Below are 24,483 nucleotides of genomic sequence, written 5' to 3'. Positions count from 1 at the left end.
GAGGTTATGTTTCTCCAAAATATGAGTGTGGAAATGTGATGGTGATATGAAATGTGTGGCCCTAACCTTTGGCTTAGGGTGATGTGGGACACAAATGACACCCTATTTCTAGAAAATTTTTGAGTTTCAAGGATAACTATGATGGTGGGATAGATGATGTTAAATACTTCTAAATAAGTGAGGAAATGGTGGGAGATGCTAATTTTTAATAATGCATGTGGAGGATTCTTCTTTTGAAAACCTAAGATGGGAGGAGGTGATCCTATTTCTAAATGTTTGTATGTGGTAGTGAGGTTTCTAAATGAGAGACTAAACCTATAAGTGCACAAGTGTGTGTGGAAAGAAGGAGGACCTAATCAGAATGAATAATACTAGAATTGTTGATAAGGCTTTGATTAACATCACGCCAGAGAGTTAGGTTATGGATTTTGTAGTCCCACTCAGTTTGTAATACTACCTCTACACCATCTTTCTCAATTTGATCTAGTTTGGCAATCCTCGAGTTGGGGGTGTATTTCTTTTTCTCTACTTCTATTTCCTTGTAAACGAGTATTTGTGGAAGTTTAGCCTTTTTGAACTTAGTCTTGGGATCGCTTGACGTGAGATATGATTTCGATCACAACTGTAGGGTTTTAGAAGTAGTGACTACACTAAGTATACCTCTTGGACCTTGGGTTGGAAACACAAATCAATTGAGAAATAGGTAAGGTTTCTTCAACAATGGAAAAGTTTGAGTGAAGTGGGACAAGCTTAACTTTAGGTTTTGTTGTGAATGAACTTGCTAAAAAACTTTGGTCAAGGGCAAAATGTGATATTTTTGGTCAAGTAGGATAGATAACAAGGATAATTTGGAAAGAGCAACTTTTTTGGATAAATGGCAGAAGGGTTGTTTGCAACTAGATTTTGTTGGGTATTTTTTAGATAACAAGTATAGGTAAAACCAAGAAGGAAAAATGTTGTTGTGAATGGACTTGCTAACAACCATTTTTTATATGGGAAGATGGGGTCTTTGAAAGGCAATATGTGTTATTTTTGGTCAAGTAGGATGGGTAAGGATATTTTGAAAAAGGACAAACTTTGGACCAAAAAAGGATTAGTAACTAGAATTTGCTTTAGTGATTTTGTTGTTTTTGAGGGAATGAGTATAACTTTTTGGCAAAGAGGAAATTTAGACCAACAAGAAAAAAAAAATTTGTGAATGGACTTGCTAACAATTGCCTTTTGAGATAGCGAAGGTGGAATTTCTTTGGTATGAGGGTTTTTTGTGAACAAACAATTTCTCAAAGGACAAGGCAACTTTGAGAAAGACAAACAGATGATCTCTTTAGCAAAATGATTTTTGATAGTAACCACATAATTGTGTATGTTTTACAAATGTTTTTCACGGGTCTTGAGCACAAATAAGATATTTCAAACACACTCTTTATCCCTAAGGTAAAAAAATTGATTGTAATATGCTATTCAATGGCCCACAACTTGGTGTCTCCTGATTCTTGTGCAATATGTCCCTCTCATCGAAGAGGTGAGTCGATATAAGATTTGATCGACAAATGATACACATCAAAGAATCTTCAAGGCATGGAAAATAGAAGTTCCCCTTCTGTGGGAACAATGACCCTTGGAGATGAAACCCAAGTGGCCATATGCCTCTACCAAGGGAGCACAATGGTGATTAATCTTGAGGGATGTTGTTTCTCTTACATCATTAATGAACATACCATGGAAAAAAGCAAGATACTTTTGACTAAAAAGGGTTGTAAATGGGTCTGTGGAGTCCTTCAAATAATTTTTATGTATGTGATCCACTTAAGATTCTATTCTAGACATGTTGAAATTGTGGGAAAGTTTGCCCACCTCAGGCTACCCCTAGAAACACACCGCTTGAACTTGAATGATGGAGTGAGAAAGTTTACCTTTCCCATCATTTATATATTGGCCAAACTTTTTACCGGTTTGACCTTCTCACCAAAGAGGAAGTGCTTCCCAGAGGTGGATGAACTCGCTAGAAGCACTCCTAAGTTGTTGTGAATGGTCTTGCTAACAACTTTGGTACATGCGTCATGTATTTTAAGGTCTTACTTTGCATGAAAAGAGAGAATTCAAAGATTTGTTAAAATGCACAATCTCAAAACACACAAGACATTGGATTCATTACTATTTGGACGCTTTAGTGCTCTATTCTATGATTTGAAGACACATGTGTTTAATCATTCAATGGACCGTTCCAACTTCACAACATCATCAACAAAAATGAATCAAGTCAACAAAAGGGAAATCGAGTGTGAAAGCTTCAAAGAGGAAGGAATAAGAATGTTTTAAATTTTAAGGAATTCAAGATTGGATGAAGTTTATTTTAAGCCCCAAATTTGAAGTGTTTGCACATAATGTTCATTAACACTTTAAAATGAAATGTTCATTGCAATGGTTAATTTTAAATCCTTAATCATTCATTCCATGAAAGGGAAAAAGCAAGATTTGTTCAATTTCAAGTTGTTTAAAAGAAGATTATGATAAAATGAGTCAGCATGAAAACCTACACAAGAAAATGTTAGAAATTTCAGCAATGAAGTCAACTATGTAAACCTGTAGGTTTAGGCAACAATTCTGCCAGTGTAGGAACGTGGTCAAAATTTGCACAGGAGTGGTGAAAAAAATTAGAAAAATGAGGCCACCAGATCAAAATCATAGAGCGATCCTGCGAGCAAGCAATCTCGCAGGAGGTTTTTACAGTGTTCCCGTAGACAAGTTGTTCAGCGGGATTGAGTAATCAATGCTAGAAATGGTTTAAAATTTTGACTGGCTCGAGACCACGTTCCCACAAGCAATAAAAAGCAATTCCATAGGTAGATTCTGGCGTTCCCATGGGAAAAACTATGGCAAAGATGCAGAGTTAATTCTAGGACACATGCAAAAAGCTAGTTTGTGATAAACTGCGAACTCGCGGTCACGAGTTCCCATTCTCACAGTTTAATAGGTTCAATCTCGCAGTTGTGGGATCACGTTCCGAGGATTGCAGGATAGTGAACAAAAGGGGTTTTTAAGTGGTTAAAATTGAAAAATGTTCAGATGGTTAGGAGTGCATTCCCCAAAGATTGAATTGTGTACCTACAGCAATGTTAGCAAACTTCCTACAAAAACTCACAAGCAAACAAGGTTATTTTGGTTAGTTCATCACTAAAAACTTAAAAACTAATTAGATTGACCCAAATGCGAGGTCCCATTGGGCATGCCAAAATGTATCACCTATTATCTAATATTGCAAATTGAAAACTAATCTATTAAAAGCATTCTTAATACTAAAAAAGGAAAAAACTTATGATAGGATGAAGGTTATCACCAAGAAAGGAGGCAAATCAAGAATGGTAGCTCCTTATGGCATAAACCCTTGATGAAGTGGATTTGTCCCTGATAGGAGGGGATGTATGCTTACGCCATGCTCAAGCTTCCAAAGGATGGGGGATTTCACCAAATGTTTGTATGCATGAGGGTTTCAAAAAATGGAGGTATGGAGGGATTTCAGCATTATGATGGTATTTTGGTAGTTTTTAGGCTCTCAAAATAGCATTATAACATTGCATGAAAGGTGGATGAAATTTGTGAAGGGAGAGGGTTTCATTTATAGGCCAAGGGTAGAGAGATGGATGGTCAAGATGCAAAGATGATAAGATGGTGAGAGAGGGCTAGGATGCAAGGAGAAGAGAGCACATGGATTGTGCTTGTTTAGCATAAATAGGGAGATGACACTTGTCACAAGGAGGATGAGTGTGAGAGGATAGGATAAGATTTTGAGTATGTAAGAGGGATGTAAGAGTCATTAAGGGAGGTGTAAGAGATATTTTTGGGATGTAAGAGGTGTGGTTGAGTTTGTTGACTTTGGCTTGGGTTAGCAAGTCTTAATCTTTGCTTAAAGTTGTGCACATGTTTAGGAGGGGGATTAGGATTAGCTTAGAAAGGGGGTTAGGGGTAAGTGGTTTATCTTTGATGGGATTGGTTAGTTAGGTGGCTTAGTGAGGTTAGTATGGGTGAATGGGTTGGATTAGGGGTTGGAATAGGATTTAGGAAGGCTTTTAGGATTTTAGATATTTTATTAAATAATTTATGTAATAAAATGGGGATATGAAATTAAATTGAATAGATTTGAGGATTTATTCAATGTAATAGAGGAATAGGAATATAATTGATAAATTGATTTTGGGTGATTATTTGATTTTATCAATTGGACTATAGTTAATTAAATTAATTAATTAACTAGAGGATGATGATTAATTAATTAAATAGTAAATATTTAATCAATAATGTCCTAAGAGATGACTAAATACAATTACTTATAGATGTAATCAAATTTAAGTGTCTACACCATGAACTTCTGCTTAGGATTCTGATTTGCAGTCTTTCTCCTACAAACATTGGTAGTATGACCTATCTTACCACAATTATGACAAGTAGGTCTAGAGTTCTTACCTTTTTTACTTCTTTCTTGACCACTTTTGGATGATTCTCCTTCTTCAATACTAGTCTAACCCAATCCAAAAGTATCACTATTGGATCGAGGATATCTCATCAATTGCTCAAAGTGCTTGATAGCTTCACTAGGTCTGTTGAAGCTTTCAAAAAACTCTTTTTCTCTTTTCAAATCATTTCTCAGTTGTTCATTTTGCAACTTTAGTGTTGTGATCTCAATATCTTTTCCATTTAGTTGGTGATTTGCAATCATCACTTGACTCAATGTTTCTGATTGCATGTTAGCTATCCTATTTACCCTTGATGTTTTCTCTTCTAGTCTATTGGTCAAAATCCTTTTGTCATCTTCAATTATGACTTTTCACTCTTCATCTTTCTTCTTCTTCTTGGTCACTTCACATAGTAATGTTTATTGGACTTCTTGTTCTATCTTGAGATTTCTAACCTCTTCAATTAGGGTTCCATTCTTTTCCATTAGATATGCAATTGTTGCATCAAATTCACTTATGTTTCCATCTATAAACAATTCAATCATGTCAATCTCTTGGTAATGTCTGTCATTTTCTTCAATAGCTATTTCCTTCCTTCTCTTTGGTGAACGCTTTAACTCATTTCTTGCTTCATTCAGCTAATGTAGGGCAAGTTGTATTTCAATCTTGTAGTTCTCAATAGTATTTTCCAACTTGTAGACTTCCATCTCCAAGATCTTTCCTCAAAGATGCAAAGCTTTACTTTCAGAGAACCTAAGCTCTTATACCAATTGTTGGAAATACAATAGAAAAGTAAACTCTGGGGGGGGGGGGTGTGGGGGGGCACACGGGGGGGTGAATGGGTGCTTCAAACTTTTAACCATAAAATTATTCACCTCACATTCATCTCATAATTCAATAAGTAAACTAAAATACCAAATTAAGCATATACATCCATAGCATGAAATTAAAACATTCAACACATGTATGACACAAGATATTTGGTTACCCAGAAATCTTCCAAGGAGAAGGTAAAACTAGGTTGGGGATGACACCCACAAATCTCCACTACTATAGTAATAAAGAGTATCCAATGAAGGTTACAATATTTTGATCATAAACATGATCTACCCTATGAAAGGTGTATCCTATTAAAGGCTTACAAAGACTATTAGGTCTTACCCTATCAAAGCATTTCAACACCTTGTTAGAAGTGTTCTTGATTATAGGACTTCAACTTACAATGAAGTAAGCACCATGTCAAAGGATTTACAACAATCTATCTACTCTTTTAAGAGATTTAACTAATTCATTTGTTAAAATTTCATACCAATGATCCTTCGGTTAGTACTTTGCTTGATAAAAAATCACCTCTTTCTTGATGTGTACTTGATCCTTTCTGACCAAATGTATCTCTATTGTCTTCTAATTCCTTTCCTCTATTCTCCTCTAACTGATTCTGCTATGTATTTCAAATCACAACTCCTTAGTCACCATGAATACTTTGTTTGTGCATATAAACTTCTCTCTTTTCTCCTTCCACAAACATAAAAAAAATTAGGGTTTTTCCACATTAAGAAGACCTAGGTGACTTAGGATTAGGTATGAATAAATGATTGTAATTTATCCATCTAGTCGCTTAACCCTTTCTTTTTTTTGATTGGCTACATGTAATGAAGTGGGATTCACAACAAATATTTGTTCTTATCATCTAAGATCACAAAACAATCTTAACTCGGCTCAAAAATGGTTTACATAGTAGTTTGTGTTGTTACAAACAACTATGTCAAAATTGTATAACTCAACATATGAAGTCCATGATGCTTGGCATCAACTACAACTTCAATGTTGTAACTCAGCCTCTGAATGACTCGACATCCATTGATCACTTGACATCTGAATAACTCGGCACATACTATTTGCTCAGCATTTGTGTGACTCGGCACTTGAATCACTCGGCACTTGAGTGACTCAGCATGCATTATCTGACATGTTATTCTTGGCATTCATTATCTATTTGGCATGAACTAAGAACATAACTTATAATGACTAAAGTATATTGTTACTCATATGTCAAAACCAATCTGAGATTAACAATAGATACAAAATAAATTTAAGATTAATTTTAATTTTTACTTTAGAAAAAACTTTTAATATATTATATTTAGTTTTCTTATACTTATCTTTATTTTGTATCTATTATCTTAAATGGTTTAGGATTTCATAAATTATACTATTTTAAAATTTAATCATTCCAATTTTTTTTCCTCAATTTTTTCCTAAAAAAATTGCTTCAGCTTTAGAGGGAATTTTTTTTTTTCCATTTTAAATTTATGTTTTTATGGTTATTCTATTTTTGTGTTTTAATTAGTGTAAAAAATGATATAATTTTTTAATCATTAGGCATTATCTTTTCAAAAATAATAATTTATTAATTAAAATTTAATTTTTACTCATATAAGATATAAATACAAAATGAAATTAAGATTAATTTTATATTTTTACTTTAGAACAAACTTTTAATATATTATATTTAGTTTGCTTATACTTAGCCTTATTTTTTATCTATTTATCTTAAATGGTTTAGGATTTCATAAATTATACTATTTTCATTAAATTTTTATTTTTTTTAATTTAATATAGATGTTTTATTCAAAAAAAGCACATGCACAAAATCACAATATCTTTAGGACTCATACTATATTGTTTTGTTTCAAATTGTAGGTATCTAATATACTAGTCATACAACTCATTTCACTGCTTTAAAGGTCATTATCCAAGTACTTTATATTGATTCTCTTTCTTCAATAATATTTTTAGTTATTATTTTAATAATTAAATTTCTTACTCTAGACACCTAAATCATATTACACCATTAGGTAATCTTATTTAGTCATCTTTTAGGACATTTTTGATTAAATATTTATTGTTTAATTAATCAATCATCATCCCCTAGTTAATTAATTAATTTAATTCACTATAGTCCAATTGATAAAATCAAATGATAACCCAAAATCAACTTATCAATTAAAACCCTATTCCTCTATTAAATTAAATAAATCTTCAAATCTATTTAATTTAATCTCACATCCTCCATTTTATTAAATAAATCATTTAATAAATTATCCAAACCTCTAAAAACATCCCTAAACCCAACCTTTACCCCTAATCCAACTCATTCACCCATACTAACCTCACTTAGCCACCTAACTATCCCATCCCATCAAAGCTAAGCCACTTGCCCCCTAACCCCCTTTCTAAACTAAGTCTAATCCCTCTCCTAAACATGTGCACAACTTTAAGAAAGGGTTAAGACTTGCTAACCCAAGCCAAAGTCAAAAAGTCTCCCTTATCCTCTTCCATCCCTATCCAAGAGCATTTATGGCTCTAACATATCATTAATGTCTCTTATATGCCATTAAATGCCTCTTACATCCCTCTTCCACACTCTTCCTCCCTCATTACTCCCTTTGACCAACCATTATCCCATCCCCTCACACTCATCCTCATTGTGACAAGTTTCACTCCTCTATTGTCCATGTGCTCCCCTTTCAAAGCATCCTAGCCTTCCCTCACCATTCTTCCATCCTTGCATCTTGACCCTCTGTCTCTCTACCCTTTGGCCTATAATGATAGCCCTTCCCTCTTACAATCAATAATCCACTTTTATGCAAACTTATAAGGCCCCACTAACCACTATATCATAGTCATTTTACACCATAACCATGTTGAAATCCATCCTCGCCTCCATTGTTGAATCTTCCATCCACCCTCATACTTGATAAACACCCATCCATTGGAAGTTTGAGCACACTATGAGCATACATCCTCTATCCATCAAGGACATAGCTTCATCATCATAGGTTATACCCAAAGAGCTTACCATTCTTGGTTTGCCTTCCTTTTGGTGATAACCTCATCCTATCATAAGTGTTAACTATTTTAGTTTTGTATATATTTTTATAGTGTTCAATATTACACTAGTAAACTAGATGATACATTTTGGCATGACCGGTGGGACCCCACATTTATGTAATTCTAATTATGTTTTTCCACTTATTTTTTTAACTAACCGAACTGACATATTGTGCTTGTTTGTGCATGTAGTATGTTTCTTAACATTGTTTATAGGTACAAAAATCCTCAACTAGGAAGTGCACTCTAGGCCGTCCAATAAAATTCTTGTTAAAACACCTTGCCAACACCCTATATTTGTGATCTTGTAGCTATGAAATCATGATCCCACAGCCACGAAATCGTGATCTTTATCGGTGAGAATGCAAACCCGTGAGGGAAGGATCGTAGTTTGTCAATAAAAACCCTCCCCATCAATCCCACTAACCAATCCTCCTGTAGGAACACGAGTTTTTTCTAGCAAGATTTTTGTAAAACCTACAAGAATGCTTGACCAAAATAGTTGAGCCCAAAAATCCAATTTTATCTTTTCGCCCTTAATCCCATAGATACACTCGCTAGTGGGAATGCTTTACACAAACCTGTGTGATTTCTCTTTCATGGGATCGCACTATAAGTATTCTTGACTCAAAAAAATGATAAAGATGAAGAGCAACCCATAGCCTTCTTTAGTGAAGGGCTTAAAGAGTATGAAGACAAATATAGCTATGTAGAGAAGCAAGCCCTTGCAGTTATCAGAGCTTTAAAGAAATTTAGATGCCTCCTATCTTATAATAAAATTCATTTGTTAGTACCCCATGCCAGTGTGAAGGATTTCCTTTTAAGCAAAGATATTAGTGAGAAGAGAGCTAGTTGGATTACTAAAGTAATGGAATATGATGTTGACATCCAGATCACCAAGCTGATAAGAGGGAAGGGGTTGTGTAAATAGATGATATCATGTTAGGAATCGGATGAGGAAGTTGCTATGATACTAACTGAACAACAAGAAGCAAGAAATGATGACCCAAGGAATTGGATGGATGATATGAGGAATTTCTTATTAGGATAGAACTAAAAGGATACAGTATAGATTATGATCAATTCCTTATGTTATAGTTGATGGTATCATTTTCAGGAAAGATTTTAATGGAGCCTTATTAAGATGCATTGAAATAGACCAAGCTGAAAGAATGATCAAAGAGCTTCATGATGGTCCTGATGGTGGTCACTTCTCAGCAAGGACAACTACAATGAAGGTCATGAGGGCTAGTTACTACTAGCCATCCTTATTCAATGATTGTGATAGGTATGTGAGGAAGTGTGAAAAATGTGCCTTCTTCTCTGGTAAGCAAAAGCTTGCAGCTCTTCCTCTCCATCCCATTCAAGTGGACTAGCCTTTTAGTCAATGGGGATTGGATTTCATAGGCCCTATCAATCCTTCTTCTAGTTTTGGTCACAAATGGATTTTAGCTACTATAGATTACTTCACCAGATGGACAGAAGCAGTTGCATTGAAGGATGCCCCAGAATCTTCAATTGTTGAGTTTCTTAACAAAATTGTGACCAAGTTTGGTCCCCTTCAACCATTATTTCAAATAATGCAAAATCTTTTGTAGGAGCTCATATTTGTGCATGGGTAGTTGACCATAATATCTATTTAAGAACATCCTCAAACTACTATCCTTAAGGTAATGGTTTGGTTGAGTCATCCAACAAAAACCTGATTAAGATTATGAAAAGAACTATAGACGATAACTAGAGGTGTTGGCATCAAAAGTTGAGGACTGCACTATGGGCTAACAAAATAAAACCCAAGAGGTCAATAGGAAATTCACCATTTATGTTGGTATATGGTAGAGAAGCAAGGCTTTCAATTTCATTATAATTCCCATCCCTAGAACTAGCTCATCAACTGGAGCTAATTAAAGATGATGCCATGACAGTAAGAATGGTAGAGCTGATGGAGCTAGAAGAGAAAAGAAGTCAGGTCATGTAGACCCTAGAAACACATCAGCAGTAGGTGAAAAGGAGCTTTGACAAGAAGGCTAGGGTCAAAACCTTCAGAGGGTGATTTATTTTTGAAATGGGATGTAGACAGAGAAAAACCAAGGAGACACTCAAAATTTGATGCACTATGGAGTGGTCCCTATCTGATTGTCAGTTGCAAGCATGCCAATGCTTTTCAATTAAGCAAGCCTGATGGTGAAGTTTTGCCTATCCCAGTCAATGGGATCTATCTCAAACCATGTTTCTGACAGGGTTTGAGGTTTCATGTACATAGGTAGCTTAGTTTTCTTTTTGTTGGTTTCCTACTTTCCAAGAAGTGCACGAGCACAAGTTTCTCCCTCTGAGATAGCCATTTTTATTTTTTCAAAGTTTTGAAGGTTGCAAAAGGTTTTGGTCTCTAGTTCCAGTTGTAGAGACAGAGGGAAAGTTTTCAAGGTTTTGTTCCCATAGAGGTAGGGTTAGGGTTTCACAGTGCATTGATCCAAAACTTTTGTGACTTCATAGCCCAATGGATGCATAAGGTCACTGGTCACATGCATAGCTAGCTTGCGTCCCCTCTGAGTCACCAAAAATGTTACCTATTTTTGCCCCCTGCCAAAATTTGAGTTCAAATACCTGACCCACCCAACGGCCACTTCCCATCTTTAATGTTATTTTAACACCTTGGAAATACAAAATAAAATGATTAAACCTTATGATTTTTTTTTTAAATTTGTTTCTGCTGGCCTGCGACTTTCCCCACTGTTGGATCTTGTTAAGATCTACGGATGTCGCGTACTCACTATGAAAAGTTGTAGGGTTGTTTCCCATAGCGATGTAGTGACCATCAAAATTTTTCTTCAGTACTAAAGATGAAGTCTGGCACTAATTTTTGATAAACCGTCGGTGCTTGCTATATCACTACCAAGAAGTTTGTGATTTTTGTCGGTAGTGAGGTAGTGACTAGTTAGAAAGTTATGGTGTAAAGGCAAATGCTCTTGTGTGGGCCGCAAGGTTGGAGATCTATTGATGAGCTGGCAGTTTGATTGGCACCCACATTCCCGCATTTTGTCTTTTGTCAAACTTTCTGACAATGCAGGCAAGTGCCTCACTACTGCATGTCTTGTGGGGTCAGGTTGATTTCATAAGCTATAGGGTGATGCCAAGCTGGTGCTAGTCAGATGCTAGGTTGTGCTGAGTGTTTTGTGGGCCCAGAAGTATTAAAAGACACGGTGGCATCCTACTTAACATTTGTAGGCCAAAATTTTTGACTTCATCAGTGCTCATTATATCGCTACCAAGAAGTTTGTGATTTTTGCTAGTAGCAAGGTAGCAACATGCCTGAAAATGACAAACACGGCAGGGTTAAGAAAAAAATGATGTCATTGGAAATTAAATAATATATATGTGTGTGCCAACATCTTGAGCTAGCTAAATGATAGAAATACCTAGACCCATGCCCCTTCCATAAAACATATAAAAAATTTATGATCATCAGATCAATCTCGGATCTATGATCGTCGCTATCTTGTTATGGTGAGTTGCACGAGGGTTATGAACAACAACATAGCGACAAGGGACCCACCATATTTCTCTTAAGTAATGTATTAATTTTTTCCACACGATCAATGAGAATCTATGATGGTCGCTATCTCGCTATGGCAAGGTGCTCACTTTTTATGTATAGCAAGATAGCAATTTAGCAACACGTGTCCTTGCAAGCCCAGGGAGATAACGTTGCAGTTAGCATTGGCAGTTAAGGCTGGCAGTTGGGAGACATCGCAGTCAGGGTTTTGAAAAGGTGGCTCGGTTAGTTAGTTAGATGTGGTCAATCACATGGAGACTTTGTGGGGTGGAAAAAAATTGAGAGACTACTGGCCCACATAGCTCATCCTAGTGGAAGAGTTCGATTGACTTGCTGACTTTGCTGATTCACGAGCTAGAAACAAAGAGGATCGAGTTTTGTTGCACAATTTGATCCTCATAATCAATTCCAACCACTCTCAAATGAATGTTGAACCCAATAAAGGCAGGAAAACACTCCACCACCCCAATTTATTCATCTATTTGGTCAGAATGGTTAATGGCACCATTTCTTGTCTTCTCGATGTCCTATTTTGGCAGAATATCAAATTTCATTGTATTTGAGTCCATGCCTAGATCAGATTTTCTCCATATCTTTATCAAGACTTAATGATGGTGGTTGTGGAGTAACTTCAGTTAGAAAATATCTTAGTTATGCCTGAGCTATAAAGGCAATTTTTGTAGATTTTGTTCTGGTCGACTCTTCTCTGACTTCTCTAATATTGCTTTGCAATTTTACTATAAATTTCCTTGGCCTCTAAACTATATGACATTCTTATCTCCTTAAGCCATTGATGTGAAGTGCAAGAACTATTTGCCTCTCATTGGTGTATTGTAGAGATCTGCAATCTTGCATGACTATATCTCTTTTGGCCTATGAATGGTATATAAGTGAATCCCCTCTTTCCTTGTGTCATTCATTCAGGTTTTCTAATCTACATGTGACTATTAGATTAAAGCAAGTCTAGATGTGCATATCTCTTGGTGTCATGATGGTTCAATAGTGCATGTATGGGCAGAGATTGGTTGAACACTCTATTTTGGTGCATCACCCCCTTAAGTTAGAATAGGTAGATTTGTTTTTATGCATTCCTTCCCCCTTTTCCCCTCCAACATTAGTTAGGTGCACCCTGATAGTAAAGGAAGTTGGCCTTCTCCGAAGACTCAACCTTACAGTTCAAGTCCCACAGCTTGGAGGTTGTTTCCTTGTTTCACAAGGTTGTCCTTAGGTAAAAACTTTGGACAAGGGTGCAAACCTTTGTGACAACAAGTATTTTTTATGCGGCCCACTTTTTTACTATTTTCACCAATCTTTGTACTATGATCCCATGCTATTTGAGTGCATTCCCATGCTACAGAATTGTTGTTTGACTTGAAAGTTCACTATTTCATTTTATTTTTAAAGTATAAATTAAATTTTGACTTTTGGTGGTAATGTAGAATATGGGTTATTCTAAGAATTTTTATACCTATAAAAAAGAACAAAAAAAGTTAAAAATTTTCCCATAGTCAAGCTTCCATTTTGGAAATTTTTTTGGTGACCAATCACATTGATTTTTTTTATAGCATTGTAGATTGGAGCATCTTGAAAACCTGACCATGTTTTTTGTAGGTTTTTCTTAGAATGAACTTGAATGTTTAAAAACTTTTCATTGAATAAATGTTGCTAAAATCAATCTTGAGTGCCATGGACTAAAATCAAGGTTTTTCATTAGAATGCATGATTAAAATAAAAAACACAATCTTGAATACCAAGGACCAAATAATCATTGCTATACCTCACACTTCAACTTTGGGGCTAAAAAAGAAACCACTCAATCTTGAATGCATAAATGAATTGATTTGTGAACTCATTCCTTATCGAATTTCTCATGTTGATGACGCTCAACTTATTTATGTTGACAAACTCTCAATTTTTATCATGCTTATGATGTTGTCAAGTTGGAAAGAACATTGTATGTCATAAACACGTGTGTCTTCAATAGTAGATTACAAAATCTAAATCATCAATTCGAAAAGAACAAGTTTCTTTTAAACCCAAAATCACTTATGTGGCCTTGTTTTACAGTTTTTAGGAGCCTGCTTGGGGATCTCATCACCCCTTGGGATGACCTCAACTCTAGCATTCTAGTGGAGTATAAATATTGGGAAGTGAATCAAAAGACACCTCTCTTGGAAGCATAATCTTGTCACTCTTGGCTAAGCCCCAAAAAATTGTATACCTTTGGGAAGTGAAGGTGGAGATTTGGGTTACCATATCCTCCTAGCTATGTAGCATCATTTTCTTTCATCTACAAATTTGGGCCTCATGTACCTTGCATATATCTAGGACACCCCTAGTTGAGCTTCTATATCCTAGAAAAACCTTATAGGGTTATTGATGTGTTTGACGTTCTTGAGTGTTCCAAAACCCTCTCCACATTTGAGAAAAATTCAAGTCCTTTTGCTAAAGAGATCACTTATATTTCATTTAGACGATTATTAGCAAGTCCATTCACAACAACTCTGAGTCCAATTTTCTTCGCTTTTATCCAGTGGTAAATCATTCAACCCAAATGAAAGGAATACTTAGCATAGTCACTACCTCATTAGAGATTCATCCAAAACTTCCACAGCATTGTCATCCTAATCACATCCTTTCCTACATCATTCTAGTCTTCCATCAAGTCTTCCTTATCCTAACATAGATAAAGTCTTCTTAGTCATCCCCACCCCATTTCCATATCTTTTGGAGTTAGTCTTTCCCCCTATCGTGATCTTAATCTAAATCCAAATATAATCTTACCTACTTATTCTAATCTACAATTCCATATTCATTTGTATCCATCCTTCATCCCCAAATCATAATGTCACAATCCTATTATGATGAGTTTGGTCATCCCACCTCTTCTCCCACTCCATCCTATTCCAATGATGTTGAAGATCTTTTTGACTATATGGGTATATTTAAAGCCTTAGAGATATTGCTCCCAACATCCTCCAAAATCCAAAGATTCCTCCATGCATACCCACTAGTACTCCTTACCATGCCTTTGACAAAGGAAATTCATTATTAAACTCATCCTCACCTCCTTCCTATATTGTGCCCACATATTCCTCTTATACATCATTCATATATCCATCTTCCTCTACCTTCCTTTCTCAGTCTCCACCATTCCAGAACAATTCTAGTAGCTATATCCCTAGTCCAAAACCACCATCACAATCTCCTCCAAACCACTTTCCAAATCCTCCAACCAATCCTATTTATACAATGCCTCACCCTAATCCCCTTACTCTTCCCAATCCAACATGCCCATCTCCAAGGAATTTTACAAGGAAACCCAAAGAAAATCCATCTCCTACACCCATCATTCCTCTTACATCATCCTATTGCTACCATCCCTATCTTATCCACCACACTTATCAAACCCCTTCCATTTCCTACCTCCCATCCATCGAATCCCTCCAAATCTCATCTACATCTTCTCCTCCTAACATTATCAAAATCCCATACAATTAACCTAATGAGTCCCTCCCTCGTCAACTCATCCCCATTGAAGAATCTTCCACCCATCCATCTACCTCACTTAAAGAAACCATTCATACTTCTCCTACCATACCATCCACTCCAATCCAATCATGTCAAGATCTTGTCCAAAATCATGTTGAAATATCCCATGGCACAAAAGAAGATCCCACCATCCCACTTATTCCCCTACATGATCTACTTTTACCATTCACTCCATCCAAAGAGCAGTCACTATCCCCTCCATATATGAATCCTACCATCATACCTACTCCATCTCATGATCCATTTCCATCAACCCATCTAAATCAAGATCATATACTTCCATCCCCTTTGCTTCATGATCATAAATACCCTATAATCCATGATCATAGATCCATAGAAGAAGAACTAAATATCATATCCGAAGCTTTGACTCCTTCAACTAGTAATGGACTCACATCTTGTGTTCCAAATAATGAACATCATATTGAAGATAGAAATAAAAGTGTATCTCTAGATGTTGGTATCCCTTCTATCTTCATATGGTCCCAAGTCCTTCCATCTTCACCCCAAAGTTCCCATCCATCTTGTTCTACATCTATTTTGGGCCCTTATCCTACTACTTCTTTTCAACCCTCCATTTTGGGTCTGTATATCCCTTATCCAAATCCCCTACCCTTTCCATCCACTTTGGGTCTTTATATACCTAATATGAATCCTTTATCTCCTCCATCTATTTTGGGACCTACTCCTTCCTCGCTTTTATCTATTTTAGCTCCTTATCCTTCATTCCCTTCATCCATTTTGGGAAATTATATGCATCCATATCCTGCATTCCAATCCATCATTCCATCCCCTCAAATCCACAAGCTATATCATCAAAGGCACTCATCCTCGAATCCCTTCCAACCTCCTACCTCTATCTTTCCATCCACAATTCCTCCATATCCTCCATTCTTTGGTTCCCATACCATGGCTAATAGAAGCAAATTGGATGCCAAAATAAAAAAGCATAAATCCAAAAATCCACAAAAATCCAAGTATTGACATTTCCCTTCTAAAATACATGTTCCCGAAGAGAAGCATTGGACCCAAATCAAAGAAAAAGTCAAGAGGCCACAAAGGCCCAAGCTAAAAATATCAAAAATCATGTGGATAACCCAGATGCTCATAAAAGAAATGCATCTCAAAGAAAAACCTCTATTGGCATCCATTCTCGCTACTCAAAAAACCTCACCCATTCATACTTTATCCAAATCTTAATATAAACATCCTTCATCCCCCAATACCTTGTTAGTCCATATGCTTCTTATCCTAAATTTCCTATTCTCCATCTTCCAACTTTACTTGTTGTCCTTCTATTTCTCTTCCTCCATATTCTTCTTAACCTCACTTAACACTATCTTTCCTGCTACTTCATCACATTTCAAGGTGTGTGCCAATGATGATCTTTCCATTTTCCTCATCCATTTACCCACAAGTCTTATGTCTTCCCATCCCTTATTTGCCAACTCCCACCCACCATTCCACTCATTTAATCCAATATTTTTTCTCCCATCATACCAACATCTAGGAGTAAAAATGCATCAAAAAATTCAAAAAAATAAAGTGTCCAATGGTGAAAGCTTAGCAATTCAAGCACTTTGGACAAGTAACATGACAAAAACTTGGTAAACAAGCATCATGCATAATCCCTTTATCCAAATTCTCTATATACTTGGGGGCAAGTTCCAGAACCTACCATACCCATCTCATCCCACCATACCAATCTCATCTTATCCATTTCACCCACCATCCTCCTTTGGAAAGTCCACCACCAAATACATGCTTTTGGTCATCATTTTTTACATCCATTTCCCAACACAATTTGTATCCACCTATCCTTTATCCACCCATTCTTTCATCCATATAATCCCTCCATGAGCCTCATCCATCCATCATAAGTTACCCTCTACCTCATTCACCTTTCACATCCTAGCTTCCATCTATCTCTCTCATCCTCTTGTTGACCAATCTTCCATCCTATACCACCCCTTATAAAACCTCCTCTTGAATAACATATAACTGGGGGCACTATATTCCTTCGAGATCGTGTCATGTCCATCCTTCCATCCCCCCATTCTAGCCATATTTTTATCTTATCATCCCCAAAACTAGTCGTCCCTTTTTCTTCTATCCTTACACTTCTCACCATCTCTCCATCTTTCCATCACCGAGTACATCACTTGTCATTGGCATCTAGCACTAGGTTATCCCCATATACCCCAATGTCATCCATTCATATCCTTGTACTCCTAAAAATCTACCATCAACTTCTCCATTCCATTGCACATCCAATCACATACTTAATCTTTTGCCCAACCTTGTTGCAAGCCTTGGTCACACCCCAATCATCATCATTGGGATCCATACTACCCACTCTCTATCTTTAGGTATATCTCCTCATGTTGAGCTTTTCATTTTCTATCTCCTCATCCCAAGCTTTCCATCCTCTATCTCCTCATCTTGAGCTTTTCATCCGCTATCTCCTCATCCCAAGCTTTTCATCTGCTATCTCCTCATCCTGAGTTTTTCATCCGCTATCTCCTCATCCTGAGCTTTTCATCCGCTATCTCCTCATCCCAAGCTTTCCATCTACTATCTCCTCGTCTTGAGCTTTTCATCCACTACCTCCTCATCTTGAGCTTTTCATCCACTACCTCATCATCCTAATCTTTTTATCCACCATCTCCTTATCCTACACTTTATTTTCTATCTCCTCATCCAAATCTTTTCATCTATTTTCTTGAACTTTTTACATCCACTATCTCCTCATCCTGAGCTTTTCATCTGCCATCTCCTCATCCTGAGATTTTCATCCACTATCTCCTCATCTTGAGCTTTTTATCTACTATCTCCTTATCTTACTTTTTTTCTACTATCTCCTCATCCTAATCTTTTCATCTATTGCCTTGAGCTTTTTACACCCACTATCTTCTCATCTTGATCTTTTTCTGATATCTCCTCATCCTGAGCTTTTCATCCACTATCTCCTCATCCTAAGCTTTTTATTCGCTATCTCCTTATCCTACACATATCCTTATCCTAAACTTTATCTGCTATCTCCCCATCCCAATATTTTCAACTATTATCTTAAGCTTTTTACACCCGCTATCTCCTTATCTTGAGCTTTTTATCCACTTTCTTCCCATCCCAAGATTTTCAGCCCCTTTATCTCCTTATCCCAAGCTTTCCCTATATCTCCTCATCTTAATCTTTTCATGCACTATCTTCTCATCTTTATCTTTCCTATTGCTATCCTATCATGCTGGGATTTTTGTACAATAATCCCTTGTAAATACTTTGGTCTACCAACTGCATATTCCTTACGTGTTAGTCCTTAGCTTGGTACCATTATATATCTCTCATCTATTTGTGTCAGTTCATGTTTGATCATAAGTTGTAGTTCTCTTGGTTAGGTGCTCTAGTGAATCCTCATACAAGATCCCTTGTCATAAAAATGTTGTCCTAAAAATTTTTGATTGCTTGGCTCATCCTGGTCCTTGATATTACCGATAGATCCTTGCATGATGCATCCTTCCTCTCATCTAATCTTGGTCTGTCAGTATCTAGTCCTACCAATTTCTTTGGTAAAAGGTTAACCTTTTTATGGATTTACATTTTCTTTTGATTTATTTTCTTTCTGAGATTCCAAGTTTGGTTCTTAAAGTATCTCTTCCAAGCGATTTGGTTTGTTCCCTCCTCAAGTTCACCACAATCTTTTATATCATGGTGTGTTTTGAATGGGGCAATTCAAGGGCAAGGTTTTGATCGGATCTCTTTCATCTTCTTTTTCTGCTTGTGAGTCAGTCAGATATGACCCTTGTAGATTACAAACATGTGATCACTTGTGGTTACATGGTGCACTTGGGAAATATCATTTGCTTGTGGGTTACCCAGTATCATTTCCACTTTGATTCCTCTAGGATTCATGTGTGATGTTGGGGTAATCCTTGCATGTTTGTTTCGCATCAGTCCCATGTAATATTGGTACAAATCCCTTGATGTTCTTTCATAACCTTTGCATATCACTAATATTCCTATATCAAAATAAGTGCTCAACTATATGGTGGTGCTCCCCCTTGGAACACCCCCACACTCAAGCTTCAATGGATTCCTTCACACTTCCATCCTATCCAAGAATCCCATCCTCTCCAAAAATACCATCCTATCCAAGAATCCCATCCTATCAAAACATCCCACCCTATCCACACATCCCTTCCTATCCAAGCATCCCATCCAATCAATCTTTCCATCATGATCCAACCAATCTATTAATCCCATAGTATCCAATCCTGCATTAATCATAATCACAGCACCTGCATCATTCATAATCATAGCTCCTATATCAATCATAATCTTAGTCATCACCAATCATAATCCTAGAATCATAATCTCCCCAACACTACCATCTTCCAAATCACTTCCCTCGGTTCACTTTAGAACAGCCAATTAACCCCCCTCCCCCTATAACCAGTGTTCTTAACCATTGGGTATCCTTGTGAACAAGGTTTTCCTTTGTATCATTCTCTAATAGTGAGAGTATGAGCTTCTTTAAATCCCCTCTCTTAGCCACTCTCAGTTCTCCTACTCACCTTCAATTCTTGTACTTTTCAAGAAGTTGTCGGGCCTCGCCTTCTCTCCTCGCCACCTTCTTGGGAGGGCATTACCCAGTCCATTCTTTCCTCTTCTACTCAAAACTGGGGGCAACCATGTTACTTCAAAAATTCTTCTTTGCATTGTTTATATTCGAACTTCTTTGAAATAGTGTTGTCCCAACACTATGTCAAAGAGGGGCAAAATGTAGACACCTAAATCTGATTACACCACTAGATAATCTTATTTAGTCATCTCCTAGGACATTAATAAATTAAAACATTATTAAATTAATGTCCTAGGAGATGACTAAATAAGATTATCCTCGATTTTATTAAATAAATCATTTAATAAATTATCCAAACCTCTAAAAACATCCCTAAACCCAACCTTTACCCCTAATCCAACTCATTCACCCATACTAACCTCACTTAGCCACCTAAATAACCCATCCCATCAAAGCTAAGTCACTTGCCCCCTAACCCCCTTTCTAAACTAAGTCTAATTCCCCCTCCTAAATATGTACACAACTTTAAGCAAGGGTTAAGACTTGCTAATCCAAGCCAGAGTCAAAAAGTCTCCCTTATCCTCTTCCATCCCTATCCAAGAGCATTTATGGCTCTTACATGTCATTAATGCCTCGTACATGCCATTAAATGCCTCTTACATCCCTCTTCCACACTCTTCCTCCCTCATTACTCCCTTTGACCAACCATTATCCCATCCCCTCACACTCATCCTCCTTATGACAAGTGTCACTCTCCTATTGTCCATGTGCTCCCCTTTCAAAGCATCCTAGCCTTCCCTCACCATTCTTCCATCCTTGCATCGTCACCCTCCATCTCTCTACCCTTTGGCCTATAAATATAGCCCTTCCCTCTCACAATCAATAATCCACTTTTATGCAAAATTATAAATTCCCCACTAACCACTATATCATAGTCATTTTACACCATAACCATGCTAAAATCCATCCTCACCTCCATTGTTGAATCTTCCATCCACCCTCATACTTGATAAACACCCATCCATTGGAAGTTTGAACACACTGTGAGCATACATCCTCTATCCATCGAGGACATAGCTTCATCATCGTAGGTTATACCCAAAGAGCTTACCATTCTTGTTTTCCTTCCTTTTGGTGATAACCTCATCCTATCATAAGTGTTAATTGTTTTAGTTTTGTATATGATTTTGTTAGTATTAGTATTCAATATTACTACTAAACTAAGTGATACACTTTCATTGTATTGTATTTGTGTGTGATTATATATTAGATTTGAATTATGAAGTTGACAGTATACATGATATAGATTTCAATTATATTCATAGGTTAGATATACAATGGACTTGTGTTGCAATGAAAAAAACTGTCATACAAATATTAGATATGGAAGACACCGTAAATGGGCCACCTCCATTGAGCCCTATGATTTCCATAGCTTCAAATGGGTATGAAGAAAAACTCATTGAAAATGTAATGAAAAAGATTTGTGTCCATTTCACAGATATGGTAAATGATATTGAGAACCTAGCACTACATATAGATGATGTTCATGATACTGATGTCAATATATCTAGAGAAATGGCATCCTTCATCCGAAAAGAAACTTGCTAAATAAGAAGCATTGAATTATTTGTGAGAGAGATGCTTTATGATAAACATTATGATTTACGAAACTCTCAAATATTAAATGATGATTTTTTACGTCACTTGAACAAGTAGATATTGTAATAGGGTTCGTTGACTTCGTGTAGTTACAAAAACCACAACTAAATAAATTGTTCAACTCTTAAATCTTACGTGATGATTTCTTACATCACTTGAACAAGTAGATATTGTAACCAAGGCTTCTTTGAATTCATGTACTTGCAAAAACTACAAATAAAAAAATTGTTGAAAACTTCTGTAGTACTTGATACTATAATGTCTTTCTTTGACTTTATGCAGTTGCATAAACCACAAATAAATAAAGTTTTGAAAATGTTTGTCCCACCAAATCTATGTAGATGTAAATTTATATTCTTATTCACTATTTTTGTATGAGTATTACTTAATCAATTTAAAAGTAAATGTATCTTTGATAAGTAAGCATATATTCAATAAATACAAATACAATATTAAAACAGATAAATGAATTACTTAGTCATGATTTATATAGAAGTATATATTTAATCATTTTTTTATCAACCATATTAAATTATACTTTGTGTTTTCTTATTATATTTTTTCAATATCAGCTACAGGTTGTCCAAAATGAAATTTTGAATCAGAACAACAATGAAGGCTATATATAAGAGAATACCTAAGAGAGTATTGTAGAAATTGTCGTAGACAAAGAAGAGAACAACAAACTGGCTCTCAGATAGAAAAGCAAAAAAATAAAGCGCAATCAAGTTGATAGAGAATAATATGTTAAAAAAATGGCAAATCAAAGTGTATAACATTTGGAAATTGAGAATAGTGAGGATACAAGTCTGCAAAGAAATGTTCATCAAATGACACCTGCACAAACTTTCTCAAGGTCACGAAAGACAAGAGGATCATGCCCAACCATATGAGACTGCCTATCCTCACTTGAATGGAAATATTCAGTTCAATGATGAATATAAAAATTCAGTCTCAATAGATCATGTTCCAGAAACACCTCAACATGAAAATTCATTACAGATGAATTTAGGTTTTCAGTGTAGTGTCCACAATGTACATAATTCTAATGGTTTTGTTCAATTTGATCTGAAAAGATTCCAAATGCAGTTTACATCTCAATGGATTGTTTTAGAACCCCAAAGATGTGTTATGTCTGTCAAGAATCATATATTGGAATCAAAGTATCCCAAACTTTTGAAGGTCCTATATGCAACAAATGTAGACAAGAAAGAGGAATTCATAGGTTTTCATGTTCAAAGAATATGGATCCTGGGCCACAAGTAGAGGATTTTTCAAAATTGACACAAGTAAAGGAAATGTTGATTGCACGTGTAAGCCTAATACTGCAAGTGACCCATGCAACAGGTGGTCAATATAAATACAAAGGGTACACCATAAGTTTTTCTCAAAATGTACAGCATGTTTCTAAAATATTGCCACACACAATACAAAATTTGCCCATTAATATTGTTAGAAGAAGGAATCAACGTGGCACAAATTATAATTTTACTGTCAATAAAGATTGTGTCTACAAAGCAGTGAAATGAAAAATAGAGCATGATAAAATTCATTTAGATGTTATTATGGATGAAAATGCTCTCAATGACCTACCAAGGAATAGAGATGAAAATATATTTAGTAGATTAACTATAGTACAAATGGAATTTGACTCAAATACCAATGAATTCACATATGTCAGTCCTATATTGGAGATTGATGAAGGTAATACAATAGAGAACATTACCTCAATGCCTTCAAAACCACCAAATGCCCAAAGAGAAATGAAATTAATTCAATTGTGGGTTAATAACCCTGATGCAAAACCAACAACATTGATTGCTTGGCCTAGTATTGGTGCTTCTCCTATCAATGAGAATGTAACATCTAGTTCACTAGACATGGCATTTCCAGCACTATTCCCTGATGCTGTTGGAATTTACAATTGGGGAGAATACTATTGGGGGGTGAATCAGAAGTGCCAAGCTTTAAGCTATAAAACTTTAAACTAAAATCAATACACGCATGTAACCTTTCTAATTAACATGAAAGTAAAGGCATGCATGAAAATAGATAACACAATATTTGACCACCCAGAAACCCTCCAAAATGAGAAGGTAAAACTGGGGTGAGGATGACACCCACAACTTATCATTGCAACAATATGTAACTTGTCAAGGTTACAAAGTTTGACCATCAACAATGGTTTTCCCTATGAGAGGCCTGCCTTGTTAAAGGCTCAAACACCCTGTTAAAAGTGTACCTTTCTAAAGAATTTACAAAACATTCACTTGGAATGTCACCCTGTTAAAGGATTTACAAAATGATTGTTAAAACAACCCATCTTCGTAGGATTTTCATTCTCCTAATACAATAGCTAAAACGTATAGTAGAATGTGTTGACCTAATCACTTACAATCTTTAATTGTTGATTTCATATCGATGTTCACTCTATTCTGATCTGATCCTCTTTGATCTGATTATATGAAGTGTTGATACTTTGTTCTATTGTTAACTAATCTGACAAATCCTCTGTTTTACTAAGTCACCTTAAAAGTACTCTTCACCCTTTTATTCTTCGCTCTCTTTTACTCTATCATTCCACTCCTCTATTCTCTTCTCACATACTCTCTCATACATTACTAAATTATGGGGTTTCGACCTACTTAAAAAGGTTTCATGACTTAGGTTGGGTATGAATCTATGATTGAGATTCATCCATCTTTCCCACTCAATTCTTTTCATTTTTCTGATTGGTTGCATGTTGATTTCACAGGGAATCATATAGATTCGATCTTATCTTTTAATCCTTC

This window comes from Cupressus sempervirens, chromosome 9, assembly GCF_028749045.1.
Source record: "Cupressus sempervirens isolate cs-2001-9-10 chromosome 9, ASM2874904v1, whole genome shotgun sequence".
Classification (NCBI taxonomy): domain Eukaryota; kingdom Viridiplantae; phylum Streptophyta; class Pinopsida; order Cupressales; family Cupressaceae; genus Cupressus; species Cupressus sempervirens.
This window is presented reverse-complemented; position numbering follows the sequence as displayed.